Raw genomic sequence first — 13,924 nt, forward strand, 5'->3', positions numbered from 1 at the left:
ATCTAGTTTCCCCTACACCATTTGTCGAAGAGAAATTTCCCCTTTGAGTAGTCTTGGCATCAAGAGTCAAAGATCCTTTGACAATAATCATTTGACCATATACGTGAGGATTTCTTTCTAGGCTATTTCTGGTTCATTGACGTATTTGTCTGTCTTTATGCCAGTACTAACTGTTATATTACTGTACCATCCTGTACTGTACTGTAATATGTTTTTGAAATCAAGAAGTGGGAGTTCTTCAGCTTTGTTCTTCTTTTTCAAAATTGTTTTGGTTCTTTAGGGTATTTTGTCATTTTTAATGATCTCCTACTGTTTCCAGTCTTCTTTTGTTCATTGCTGTATGGTTTTGTTTGAGTTGAATTTTTTTTTTTCATTAGTTTCAGAGGTAGAATTTATTGATTCATCAGTGTTTGGCTAGATTTTTTTTTTTTTAAGATTTTATTTATTTATGTGACAGAGAGACAGCCAGCGAGAGAGGGAACACAGCAGGGGAGAGGGAGAGGAAGAAGCAGGCTCCCAGCCGAGGAGCCTGATGTGGGACTCGATCCCCGAATGCTGGGATCACTCCCTGAGCTGAAGGCAGACGCTTAACGACTGCACTACCCAGGCGCCCCTTGGCTAGATTTTTAAACAGTTGTTCAGGAGTGCTCATCTCTTCAGTTCTTACAATTTGAGACTTTTTCTTATCTTTAAGAACAACAACTTGGTTGGATGTAAAACTTTGGATAATAATCCTTAATTCAAAATTCTGTCAATTTTATTCCCCTTTTCTGAGCACAAGCATTTAATGTTTCTGTGTCAGAGGCAGCCCTGATATTTTTTCCCTGTGGTGTCCTGGATTTTCATTCCTGGATTCTTGACATATTTTTTAATGTAAGTTATTTTCCCGTAGTATGTCTCAGTGTTGGTCTATCTCTATTAATTTTTTCTATTAATTTTTTAAATAAAATTCACATACTGTACAATTTACTCTTTCAAATATATAATTCAGTGCTTTTTAGTATATTCCTTGAAGGCTATACAACCATCACCACTAAATCCAGAACATATTTGCCACACCAAAAAAACCCCTATGTCATTAACCCCATTAACAGTTATTTCTCAGCCCCTCCTGCCTCTCCCCACTCTGCAGCCATTAATCTACTTGCTGTCTCTGTGGATTTGCCTTTTCAGTACATTTCATATAAATGAGTCATGCGATATGTGCCCTTTTGTGTCTGCTTTCTTTCACTAAATATTTTCAAGGTTCAACCATTTTGTTGCATGAATCAATACTCATTGTTCTTACAGGTGAATAATATTCCATATACATAATACAACTTTTTGTTTATTCATGAGTTGTTGGATTGTTTCTGGTTTTGTTGTTTTTTTTTTACTAGTATGAAAAATGCTGCTATAAGCATTAATATACAAGGGTTTTTTTTTTTAGGATTTATTTATTTGAGAGAGAGTGAGCACAAGCAGGAGGAGGGACAGTGGGAGAAGCAGGCTTCACGTGGGACTCATTCCCAGGACCCTGGGATCATGACCTGAGCTGAGGGCAGACGCCTAACCAACTGAGCCACCCAGGCGCCCCAATATACAAGTTTTTGTGTGGACATATTTTTTTCAATGTTCTTAGGTATATACCTAGTAATAAAATTGTTGGAACATATGGTAGCTCCCTATTTAACCTTTTGAGTGGCTGCACCATTTTACATTCCCACCAGGATCATATTACAGATTCTCTACATCCTTGTCAACGCTTGTTATTGCCTGTCTTTTGATTATAACCATTCTAATGACTGGGAAATGGTATCTCAATTAGGTTTTAATTTGCATTTCCCTAATGACTATTGATTTTTGAACGTCTTTTCTTATACTTATTGGCCATTTGTATATCTTCTTTAGAGAAATGTCTATTCAGATCTTTAAAAGGACTATTTGGGTTTAAAATTGGGTTATCATTTTATTACTGAGTTACATTTCTTTATTCTTTGTTTAAGTTTTTATTTAAATTCCAGTTAACATACAGTGTAATGTTTGTTTCAGGTATGCAGTATAGTGATTCAGCACTTCCATGCATCACCCAGTGCTCATCACAGCAAGTGCCCTCCTTAATCCCCATCACCTATTTAACCCATCCCGCCAGCCAGCTCCCCTCTGGCAACCATCAGTTCTGTGTGGTTTCTATATAGTTTTTATAGAGTCTGTTTCTTGGTTTACCTCTTTTTTTTTTTTCCCTTTGCTCATTTGTTTCTTAAATTCCACATGTGAATGAGATCATATGGTATTTGTCTTTCTCTGACTGACTTATTCCACTTAGCATAATACTCTCTAGCTCCATCCATGTCATTGCAAATGGCAAGATTGATGGTTGAGTAATATTGTTTTATTATATATATATATATATATATATATATATACATATATATACATATATATATATATATATACACACACACACATATATACACACACACACATATATATACACACACATACACACACACACATCTTCTTTATCCATTCTTCAGTCAGTGGGCACTTGGGCTGTTTCCGTATTATGGCTATTGTTGATAATGCTGCTATAAACATCGAGGTGCTTGTATCCTTTTGAGTTGGTGTTTTTCTGTTTTGGGGGGTAAATACCCAGTAGTGCAATTACTGGATCTTAGGGTAGTTCTTTTTGAACTTTTTGAGGAGGCTGCACCCTGTTCTCCACAGTTGCGGCATCAGTTTGCATTCCTACCAACAGTGCAAGAGGGTTCCTCTTTCTCTGCATCTTCACCACTTGTTGTTTCTTGTGTTGTTTTTAGCCTTTCTGACAGGTGTGAGGTGATCTCTCATTGTAGTTTTGATTTGCATTTCCCTAATGATCAGTGATGTTGCAAATGGTAACATGTGTCTTTTCATGTGTCTGTTGTCTGTCCATAAGTCTTCTTTGGAAATATGTCTATTTATGTTTCTGCTTTGCATTTTAGGAGACTTTTTCAATCTGTAATCTACCTCACTGGCTAAGTTTTCTTTATTTTTTTGTAAAACGCCTGCTTTCTGTTGCAGTGGTATAATGATATTACTGTTGTCCTCAGTTTTTTTCTTTAGTGACTGCCCTTGGTTCTCCAACACAGAGGAGATACTCATTAATTTTTTGACGGATTGTGTTAATTTTGTCAATTGCCTTTTAATCTTCTTCTGTTGTTTTAGTTTATCTTGGATCTATGTCATTAGGTCTGTGTTCTTTTTAATTTTCTCTATAGAGTGAGAGTACAAATTATTTATTGGCTGAAATAGGTAAACCTTCTTGCAAAATAAATTTTCTTTTTTTTCCCCTTTCTGCTTTAATGCTATAAAATATTTACTTATATATGTCTTTGTCTTTTGTTTACAGATTACTTGTCTTTGTCTCTGAACAATCTGTGGAAACCATTTATTTGCCCACAAGGAATGGGATTGACTTCTCTGTATTGTTTTATTACCTGTTTGCAAGATACTGCTTTTGAGTCCTCTTCCCAGGACATGAACTGGAATGCCGATTGTGTATTTCTTTATATTTCTTTTGCCCCTCAGAGTTTGGGAAAGTCAGGGAGATAGTAGATAATTCTAGGACTCTGCCCAGCTACAGTAGGTAACATTTTTCTTTGCCATTGTTATGCAAGTCAGAAATGGTGGCCACCTTACCAAGTGTGGAAATAAGGAAAGTTATCTAATTCTGTGGGACATGCCCTTGGAGTTTTGTTATTGTACTATTTTAGGGTCAGCTTGTGACTGCTTTCATGGCATTGTCACGTAAGCAGTGATATGGCTAAGACCTTATTTTTTTCTAGCAAGTGTTAGTAATGAAACTAAGATATTTAGACTGAAGAGATTATTTCCCAAATCTTTTTCTGACTTCTTGACCAAAAGAAGGTATATAGTAAATCATTCTGGCTACAGCAGAAGGTGCTATTTTTTTCACTAGGAACATGTCTCCGGTTGGGATATTTTTCTTTCTTCTGAACCACTTACTGCCTCAGTCCTTCTCTGAGATATCAGTGTAGTATTTGGAATTTAATTGCCTCCTTTTACCCTTCTGCATGATCCTTTGTGTTGGAAGAGCTTTGTGATGGCTCCTTAAATTTGGTCTGTTTTTTCTCCAGCGTTTCTGGAGTTTTGTGGTATGAGTTGAGTCTTTTCCCTAGATTCTGAATATTCTTTTCACTTTGTATTCGTATCTTTCAGTCATGGAAGAAGAGGTTCATTAAGCCTATTTGTGTGCTGTCATGTTTTCTCAAATCCATTCATGTATTTTCTCAGTGTTTCCCTGTCTCTCTCATATTCAGTTTCTTCCTTTTCTGTAAACTTCTTCCTCTCAACTAGAACCATGCTTATGTCTTTCGTCATCACAGAGTGTGGAGGATTGGCCTATCAGGATAGTTTCTGTTGATGTTCCTACCGCTTTACATCCTTCTCTTTATCTCCAAATATTTTGTCAAAAATTTTCTTTTTTTGTCAAAATATTTCTTTTGAGCATAAAGGTAAAAAGCTTACTGAATATAAAGAGTTTAGATAATATAAAGACCTTGGAAGTCACCCATAATTCTCATCATCCTAAAATAGTCATGATTAACATTTTCACCAATGAGCTTCCGGGTGTATATTTTATGATTCACACACTTACTGCGGATCTTGGATATATTTCATTAGGTCCATGTTCTAATGTAGCTAAATACCAAAAAAAGACGCCTCCTTGAGATAATAAAATAAGAGCTTTATTACTGTTTGATTATATGTTAATCAGTATTTCTTAGATTTTTATAGTTTTTACAGCCATGCTCATATATGGAGAGAAACAACAGTCAAAAAATAAAATCATACTGTGTATATTGTTTTGAAGCTCTACACTTAATATATTGTAGACAGCTTTTATTTGTTTATTTTATTTATTTTAATAAATACAGATATGTAGTCATTTTTAATGGCTTTATGGGTTCCATTATATAAGTACAGTATTTATCTCCTAAGTTCCCTAATGGCAGGTATTTAATTTGTTTTGAATTTTTATCATAATCTGCACTTTGATAAGTAATCCTGTTACATCTTTATGAATTTTTCTATTTCCTGTAGATGCACTTCTAAACACGGAATTTCTGGGAATTAAAAGTGTTTAATCCACACTGCTAAGTGTCCTCCTTAAAGGTTGAATTAATTATTTGTTCACCAGTAATGAAAAATTATACCTTCGTCAATACCTTCCGGTAGCATTCTTGTGAATATTGGCCAATCAGATACGCCAGAAATATGGTGTTTATTCTTGTTCATATTTCTTTAACCACGCCTGCTGAGTTTTTATTGTCTTTTTGTGTTTATTGACCATTTATATTTCTTCTTCTGTGAGCTGCCTGTCTTGTCTTTAACCCATGTTTCCTTAGATAGCTAATGCCTTTTCTCCCTAAACGTGTACTTGGGAGATTTTTTAACTCTGTACATGTGAGGGTTTAGGAGTCAATATAAGGGGATAACAGCAGTTGCCTGTTTATCCCTCTCCCCTTCCTTAGATGACACGTCCACTTTCTGTGCCTCTCTCCACTGTGTCTGTGCAGTCTCTCCGCAGTCTCTGCAGTTCCCATTTCCCTCTCACTACTGTATCTTTGCACTCTGTCTGCTCCTCTGTTGTTTCTTTCTGCCCCTCTGCACCCCTGCTTTGGACACAGCTGTCCTCCTCCCAACCCCCATGCTGTCTCTGCTATGTGTCTCTTGTTTGTCTGGTTACTCCCCTCCTCTGCCCTTTCTGTCATGTCCCTGCTGTGTTTGTCTCTGTGGGCATGCACGCTCTCCCTCTCTCCCTCTCTCTTCTCTTTTGCTTTCTCCCTCCTTTCCCCATCTGTTTTTCTAAGTATTTGGTTGTGTGCTGGGGTCCAAGAAGAGGGGTAGTTTACTACTGTCTGACAAAAAAAGAAAGTCAAATTTATCATTTTTTATTTATGGAGTAAAAGCTGAAGATGAATTATGGTTTTGACCTCTCATTATCTTCAATTGCTCATGTTTCCAGCAGCTGGGCAAATGAAAAACATGAAACTACCAAACAGAGGCCTCCGTGAGAGTAAAGTGAGAGTTTTAGTAATGTTTAGTAAATGTTTACCAGTGATTCTTAGATTTTTATAAACAAGCTGATTTCGTATCAGTCATTACAATCATACTCTTATATGGAAAAAAACAAGTCAAAAGCAGTATCTTGGAACCCAAAAGATAAGTGTCATTATATGTTAAGAGATAAAAAGCAAGATGTAAACAATAAATGTTATATATACATCTATGTATATGACTGGAACAAATATTAACTAATTATCTTAAAATTATGGGTTTATAATTTTTTTCCTTGATAAGGTTGTGTCTTTTGATTTTTTTTTTTACAAGAAGCATGTATTTTCTAATAAGATACCATAAAAGTTGTTTTTGTTTGACATTAATAAAAAAGTGAGGTAATGCAGACTGGTCAAACACAGAATGTTATGAGCTGGAAAGGGGGATTCTCAAGCTTTTCTGCTTTTTAGTTTCTACCTAAAATACCTGTTTGTATCTCCAATCTAATCATAATAAATTCTTCTAGAAGCAGTATGAAAGAATAGGAGTAGTAAAGTATTACACACAGTTTCTATGCCTAGATAAAGTAAAAAAAAAATTTTTTAACTTTGGGTGCTGAGGGTTGAGTTAAATGTACACCTAGGTTCATGGCCTCTCTTTAAAATTTTATCCCCACATTGCATCCTCATTCCTATTTCTCCATAGGCAACTCATCTTGTTATGTAAGTATCTTTTGGCTTACAAGAGTTCTTACAAAATGTGTGTTCTGTATGTGTGCCTGTGTTTTCAATTTATATAAAGGGTATATCAGTTTTTTTCTTATTTTCAGTAAGCATTGTGTTTTTAACATCTATCTACGTTGCTAGATGTATGTATAGAATCAGGTTTCTGATCGTCACATAATACTCCATTGAGTGCATCTACCAGTTCACCAACGTACTTTCCTCGTAATAGGCACCCAGGTTGCTGTCAGCTCCCATCACCACAAACAGTGGGAGTGCACACCCCTGTCCATACCCCGCATTGGATCTGTGTGAAACTGTCTTTGGCATATATACCCAGAAGTGGAATTCTTGGATCATAAGCTATATAAGTTTCCTACATTCGTACCAAATTGCTTTCCGGTCCATATCCTAACTGCAATGCATAGAAATTCCTAATTTCCACTTTGTGCCAATAATTTCTAGTTTGGCCAGAAGATTAGAAAAAGAAATTTCTATAAGGGTTGGTTGGTTGGTTGGTTGGTTGGTTGGTTGGTTGGTTTGAGAGAGAGAGAGAGAGCGCACGCACATGTGTGCACAAGTGGGGGAGGCAGGGTGCAGATGGAGAGGGAGAGAGAATCTTAAGCAGGCTCCATGCCCAGTGCAGAGCCCCATACGGGGCTGACCTGAGATGACCTGAGCCTAAATCAAGAGTCAGACACTTAACCCACTGTGCCACCTAGGTACCACCCCCCCTTATTTTTTCATTTTTAGTTAAATGTTACTTTTCTTGAGAATCTATTTACCCTAGCCCCACTGTAATGTCAAAAGGAGGGAAGAGTCTTTTAGAGACTTACAAAATTACTGCTGTGCTTTCAACCAGAATGCATTCATTTTCCATTCATCCAGATGCAGTTATAATATAGAATTGATAAGTACAAGAGTAAGAATCTACTATAATTTTTTCAGATTTTAACATGTAACAGATAAAAGATATGGAAGATTTGCTAGCAATATTAATAAGATTGACTTAAAATATCTACATAAAACTTCATTCCAAAAACACAACATCCACACTTGTTCCAAATGCCCATGGAATATTTACAAAAATTAATCGTACTTAGGCAAAATGTTGACAAATCCCCAAAGTGGAAGATTTATATAACTAAGCTTATATTTTCTAACCACAATGCAATAAAGTTGGAATTTAACAACTATAATTTTTTTTCATTAAGTAGATAAAATTTTTAAAATCTCATTCTAAACTTTTGGGTTATAGAAGGACTAAAAATTGAAAATACACTTTTTTTTTTCATTAAAGACAGTAAAGGCACATATCCAAAACTTGTGGGATATGACTAATCTATATTTAGGGGGAAATATATTGCCTTAAATAAATGGTATATTTGAACAAGTTCAATAAGGTAATAATTTAAATAAGTCTTCCAATCTGAAGGAAGATTAACAAAATAAAAGAAATTTTCTGAGGACCTATTATGCAGACACAATGCCTTTTTAATGTTCTGAGGAGGATTTTTCATAGTTCTCGTCTACCAGACTTGCAGAAAAAAATATCCAGTTCTGATTCTTTAAAGGTGAATAACAGTTACCACCTGAGTCCTGCTTCTGTAAGCTTTAATCTATATCAAAGGAATACTGTCCATAAAATCTATATCAAAATTTTGTGTTTTAGACAGTTTGTGATCTTGTCACCCTTTACTGGTTAGTTTTATTATTGAAACTACAATTGACACGTGATCTGCATATATCTAAAAACGCTTCACAAGAACAGACTGTCCTTTGGTGCCATAGACTGTGGTTCTTATTTTGCCACTGTCTTATCAATGTGTATCTCTGGTCCTAAACTTCAGTGGTTATAAATGAACTAGCATAAACCCATTCCTTTGAAAGACAAGGATCTCCCAGCAGGCATCTGACTGGCAGAATGTAACAATAACACATTTTCTATATGAAGAATAGCTATATAGGGTCATGTAAGGAAAGATGGCCTTTCTCCTATATTGGATATATTTTCCTAAGCTCAGTTTCTACCTAAAAAAGTAATTTTTTAATTGAAAAGCTTTTGGGAGATGGGGTCTATCTGAAGGTATCTCTGATCAATAAATGTGGAAATTGAGTCTCACCTCGATTTTAATTAAACTAAAAAGTACTAACAAAGCCTGATATATCTCTGAGATGGTAGGAGTTATTTTCTGTCTTTTCCCATTGTGGAATAAGGCATCAGCAGGTGAGTTTACTCTCATAATAATAGAATTTAAAACAGAAGCAGGCAGCCAGTCAGCCAGCATGTGTCTTCTTCCAAACTTATCTGCAACAGAAAACTTGAAACCGTGATGGCTGATAATGTCAGTTGCTGTGCAGTCACTTAAATCTTTTCATGTAAGCCTCATTGCAGAGGGCTGAGTGAGCTGATTCACACTCAGGCGGTAAAGGGTGATGAGGTCATCTGAGGAGATGCCTGAGACTCTCCCGTGGACTAGGAAGAGTGACTGTTCTGGTTTACCAACAGCATCCATAAATGAACTCAGTAAAACGATGTGCTGTCTCTCGGTGGGTCATCGGCACAGATTGTCAGACACCGTGAGGCCTATGTGCTGTGAGGATTGTTGTGACTCTGTGGCTGTCATCACGGTTTGATGGCATGATTCTGACACTTTGCACTGACCCCTGTCACAGTGTGGGTAGTGCTACATCATACCGACAACATCCAGTGCCCACGTTTTTGTTGGGATTGTTCACGCTTTATTATATGAAAATGACACTGTTGGTCCCCTTCCATTGTTCTTGTATTACTTAACAGGAAACGTAGGACCATAGAACATCAGCTTTGTTCTCCAAATAAGGCTTCATAACCTACATTATTTCAGTTTGCATAATAAACACATTTTTACAGCATTTTTGAGGTTTTTCACGTACCATAAAATTCACCTGTTTAAAGTGTACAGTTTAGTGGGTTTTAGTATTATTCACAGACTTGTGCAATCATCACCCCAATCTAATTTTAAAACATTTTCCACACCTCCTAAAAACATCCTGTACACGTTAGCAAAGTCCCTCCACATTTCTCCCAACCTCCCACCCCTGCCCAGCCCCTGACTGTGGTCACCAACCTGCTTTCTGTTTGTATAAATTTGCTGCTTCTGGACATTTTGTATACATGGAATCCTACAACGTGTGATCTCTTGTGACCGGCTTCTTTCACTTAATAGTTTCAAGGTTCATCACTTTGTAGCAGTGTATTCATACCTTTTTATTGCCAAATAATACTCCATTACATCGTTCATCCACTCAGCAGTAAGCAGACATTTGGATTTCTTCTACTTTGGGGCTATTAACAAGGCTGCTGGGAACATTCATTACAAGTTTTGTGTGGATGTATGTTCTCATTTCTTTGGTCATATGCCTGGGAGCAGATATATGCTGGAGTATATGGTAACTCTACATTTAACCGTTTGAGGAACTGCCCCGCTGGTACCCAAAGTACTGTCACCATTTTGCATTCCCACCAGCAGTGTGTGAGGGCTCCAGCTTCTGCACATCCTTGAAAACACTTGTCTTTGTCCTTTGGGTCTTCACCATCTTAGAGGTCTATTAAATATATTTTATTGTGAGGGAATTTATTTTTAGAATATTTTCTATTTTTAAATGTTTGACTTTTTATAGGCAGGAATTAATCCAAAAGAGATTTGAACTAGAAACAAACACACACACACACCAAGGCTCCTTCTTGAATCAGATGTAAACGTGTTTTTCACACCCAGTGGTGCATACCGTGACTGGTTGTACCCTTGGGATGTTCAGGAGACTCAGGCTTGGAAGGGGCCATCATTTCTGCTGCATCTGCACCACGAGGCACTTGAGCCTCTGCTTGCAGGGAGCTCCACCACTCCCTCACTGCACATGGGCAGCTCATTCACGTGTCTCAGGCTCCATTATCAAAGGTCTTACCTTCTAGAGATCCAAAATCTGCGATCATTGCACTCCCTGGCTCTGTTCCCAGCTCTGCTTTCAAAATGCACAGGAAATAGGTCCAGTCTTCCTCTTGGGTTCCTGCTTCCTTCCTGGAAGTGTTTCCTCTCAGGTCTTCACTCCGAACCATTTTTCGCAGGGCATGCTTTCTACTCCCCTTTCCTGTAAATTGGCAGCTTTCCTGGGTCAATGAAGTTTGCTGATATCTTGTTTTTAAACCTGTCTCTCTGAACTAAGCATGTTGTGCTTCGCATGCTGAGAGCATGTTGACAGAGCAGATTTATCACCTTCCTTTCGGTGGCTAGAACAGTTCTTTGGCCTAACATATGTTTGCCTTCTGTTGAGCTCACCAGAGCCACGAAACCTCTATAGCTGCACTCTTTTCCATATGTTTCTGTTTTATTTTCACCTCTTAAACTGGAATTCAATCACATGGTACAAAATTTTAAGTGTATAAAAGAGTATTTGATAAAGAGTGTCCTTCCCACTCCTGTTCCCCAGGCACATAGCTCTCCTTCCCAGAGCTACTCAGTGTTGCTAGTTCTTGCACATCTTCAAAGAGATTTTTAAAACAGCTTTGTTGAAGTATAATTTACATACCATAGAATTCATCCTTTTTTTTTTTTTTTTTTCTTTAAGAGAGAGGGAGCAGGGGGTAGGGGCAGAGGGAGACGGAGAGAGAAAATCTTAAGCAGGCTCCAGGCCCAGCACAGAGCCTGACATGGGGATCGATCCCAGGACTCTGACATCATGAGCCAAAATCAAGAGTCGGGCGTTTAACCGACTAAGCCACCCAGGCTCCCCTTAAGCCCATTTTTAAATTACATATGTGGAATTCTCAGTGTTTATTTAGATCTCTAATTTCTCCCACCAATGTTTTGTAGCTTTCAGTGTGCAAGCCTTGCACTTCTGTTGTGAAAGTTATTCCTAAATATTTCATTATTTTGATGCTGTTGTGAATGGAATTGTTTCCCTAATTTTATTTTCAGATTGTTTATTGCTAGAATATAGAAATACAATTGATTTTTTGGGGACACCTGGGTGGCTCAGTTGGTTAAGCGTCTGACTCTCGCTTTCGATTCAGGTCATGATCTCAGGATCCTGCGTCAGGCTCCATGCTCAGTGGGGAGTCTGTTTCTCCCTCTGCCCCTACCCCCTGCTCATACATGCACTCTCTCCTCTCTCTCTCTCTCAAATAAAATCTTAAAAAAAAAAATTGATTTTCTTTTTATCTTCTTGATTTTATATCCACAATCCGGCTAAACTTACTAGTTCTCATACTTCTTTATGGATTCCTTAGTATTTTCTATGGACAAGATCATATCATTTGCAAATAAATACAGTTGTACTTCTTCTTTTCCAATCTGGGTTCTTTTCTTTCACAGGTATTTTATCCATAAAAAAGCAAATACCTGCATATGTTTTCTTTTTCTCACAAACCTGGCAGCTTTGCTTTTTATATTTAACAAATCTATCCTGAAAGTCAGTCCCTTCAGTACCTAACGTGCTTTCTCCTCTTACAGCTGCAAAGAAGGTATGATATATTGCCAGTCTGGCCTATCTTCCTCACCACCCTTCCTATCCTCATACATTTTGGGTTTTTTAGCATCACAGTACTCTCATAGTTTTATGTTAGTTTTTTGCAGTTTATAATCTAAATCATTTGTTCTTTCTAACACTTCTGTACTTTCCAGGGTGCAAGTGCTCCCTTACTGAGCTGGGGACATTGGCACAGAGAGTGTTCTCAAGGAGACAGAGCTAGTAAAGGGAGGGTCTGAGACTGGCTTAAGTCTTCGGACTCCAGACACAGAGCTTTTTTTACTGTGTCAAAGGTGTTGCCATTCCTCCTGCCTAATGTGTGGGGCTTTACAATTACCCTTCTTTGATTTGGCATCATTCCTGTGTATTATTTTGGATCTTGACGGTCATTTAGGCCCTCCCAGATATGCATTGTACAAGAAATCACCTGTTTCCCATATCTCCAAGACATTGATATATAAAATATTAAGAAGGAATAGCCAGAGCAAACCAAGTAACTGGACACGATAGGTACTTAGTAAATACTTGCTGTTGGATCCATGAAATATACTCATTAAAGGCCTCTTTGTGTTAATAATAGTATTTGGATAAAAATGGTTCAACCAGTTATGGTTCTACCAACTTATTTTATCATTTAACCCACATAACTCCCATCTTGCCCTCAAAGATGTCACGAGAAGCGTGTTTTATTGTCATCTTGTCACAAGAAGTCGTTTTATTGACATCTAATTGTACTCGACTACACATTCTTTTGGCTTACCAGTTAGTGACCATATCTACTAGAAAAAACAAGGCTAACCTGGCAGGGCTCATTCTGCCTGCCTGCCTGAGCACTAGCTGAAATGTGCTAATCTTTTCTTTGACCTCCAAATGCTTGCAAATTATTAGGTTGGTGATCCATTCTAGAATTTTACCTGTCATCATTGTTAAATCTACCAGTTTGCAATACTTTTGTCCCCAGTTAAAACATTTAATGTCCCCAGATATCTAACATCGCTCTTCTGTTTCAAGTTTCTAAAAGAAACTGTTTCAATTTCCTAAGGGCCTTGGAATATAGTTTATCTAGTTCAGGGAGCAGACATTCACAGCTTCCTTTCCTAACTTGGCCTTCAGTTCACCTTTACCAAACTTGCTTAAGTAGACAAGTACCTGGCATTTGTAAAAAATATAAATGCCCAGACCCCTCCCCTAGAGACGCCACCTCATTGTTCTGGGTTAGGACCCATTCCCCCAGGAGATTGTTGTGATGAACAAGTTTAAGAAATACTGTTTTATACTGCATTTTGATCAGCTTGTCTTTCACTAACATTCCACCATCAACTTCAACCCATGAAGTTGCCCTTCTTTGCTCTAGTTGCTCTGAACATAATTATAAAGGCCTTTTGTGTTCTTTAATAATTTTTGCAGTACTCCAGTCATTTGGGATTTCTCATGTGGCCTTTCAGCTCTTTGTATTTACCCGTGTATAAGTATCCAAGTCTGATCCTACTGGAGAGCACCCTCTGCAGCTCCCCGCCCTCTTTAGTCATTCCTAGCCCTCTCTGTCTCTCATCAAAATTTTAGAATTTCATTCTGAAGACCCACCAGCCTAATCTTTGGCTAGCATCTTCAGTTTTTTTTCAAATCCTGTGAACATACCCAGTCTTGATGTC

The 13,924-nt window shown here is 37.5% G+C and overlaps 1 protein-coding gene across 8 annotated transcripts in view; it reads left to right on the forward strand.

Annotated features, from left to right (window-relative positions):
- Nucleotides 1-13,924, forward strand: part of ALMS1 (ALMS1 centrosome and basal body associated protein) — a 214,840-nt gene that overhangs the window by 186,980 nt on the left and 13,936 nt on the right. The window lies entirely within an intron of this gene.

This window comes from Ursus americanus, chromosome 7, assembly GCF_024610735.1.
Source record: "Ursus americanus isolate L20-20 chromosome 7, mUrsAme1.1.p, whole genome shotgun sequence".
NCBI classification, from domain to species: Eukaryota; Metazoa; Chordata; class Mammalia; order Carnivora; family Ursidae; genus Ursus; species Ursus americanus.